We start from the raw sequence: 931 nt of genomic DNA, 5'->3' as shown, positions 1-931 counted from the left end.
AAGAGTTGGCGGTGGCGGTGATGACTAGCTGCCTTCCCTCTACTCTTACACTGCTAAATTAGGGACGGCTAGCGCAGATAGCCCTCGTGTAGCTTTGCGCGAAATTCAAAAACAAAACAATACTTTAACCATTTTCTTCTTCATTTGAATACGTTAATAAATGTTTTAAACACAAGAGAAACCAAGATATCATTTGCAGTCATCTGTATTCCCGCGCTTTTTATGTAGAAAATCGAATTCTAATTGAAAAATGGACTGTTCTTACGTCACAAAGAAGAAAAAGAAAAAAAACTCTTACGATATACAGGGCCACAAGGAGCATCACACTGTAGCATTTCGACAAAAAAAAGTTTCACATAACTTATTAAACATTGTTGAATGTTACCTACTCCATCAAAATGTTTTATAGCTGTTCAACTTCGAGGTTCGATCTCTACGGTGGGCACAGCACAGGAAGACCATTGTGGAGCTTTGTGTTTAAGAACAACCATTGAAATGTCACCCAAATTGAAACTTTTATCTAAAATGTGATCATTCATATTTTAGCTCTATCACAGTCCATAAGACCTGCACCGTCAAAGATATATATATATATATATATTTAGTTCGCTCAGTTTTAAACCAAAATTGAAACGGTGTTGCATATATATACACCATTCTTCATCTAAAACAGATTTCCTTGGACCACAGCTCGACCTACACAGTAGTTCAGTGGTGAAACATAATGGCCGCGGGAAATGATTGGTCTTCTTTTGTATCTGCTTCGATAATAAGGTGAAACAACAACGAAAATAAGTGCTGTAAGCAGATTGCATCATTCCCACTTGAACAATCTTGTTAGGTTTCCTTAGTTACATGTTGATACAGGGAATTGAGTCGCACCGTGGCAACAGGAGGCTGACTCAGTGTAGCAGCAAAGTGCCCGAGGAGG

The 931-nt window shown here is 38.3% G+C and overlaps 1 long non-coding RNA gene across 1 annotated transcript in view; it reads right to left on the bottom strand.

Moving 5' to 3' along the window:
* The window catches only part of LOC111089855, a 13,534-nt gene extending 13,347 nt beyond the window's left edge, over positions 1-187 (bottom strand). The window contains exons 1-2 of the long non-coding RNA XR_002614019.1: positions 172-187; positions 44-50 (exon numbers count right to left, since the gene is read on the bottom strand). This is a non-coding gene — a long non-coding RNA (uncharacterized LOC111089855). The remainder of the gene's footprint in view (positions 1-43; positions 51-171) is intronic.
* Between the last annotated feature and the right edge of the window lie 744 nt (positions 188-931).

The sequence above is a fragment of the Limulus polyphemus genome, unplaced genomic scaffold, assembly GCF_000517525.1.
Source record: "Limulus polyphemus unplaced genomic scaffold, Limulus_polyphemus-2.1.2 Scaffold7639, whole genome shotgun sequence".
NCBI classification, from domain to species: Eukaryota; Metazoa; Arthropoda; class Merostomata; order Xiphosura; family Limulidae; genus Limulus; species Limulus polyphemus.
The sequence above is the reverse complement of the archived record's forward strand: the minus strand, read 5'-3'. Positions and strand labels throughout refer to the sequence as shown.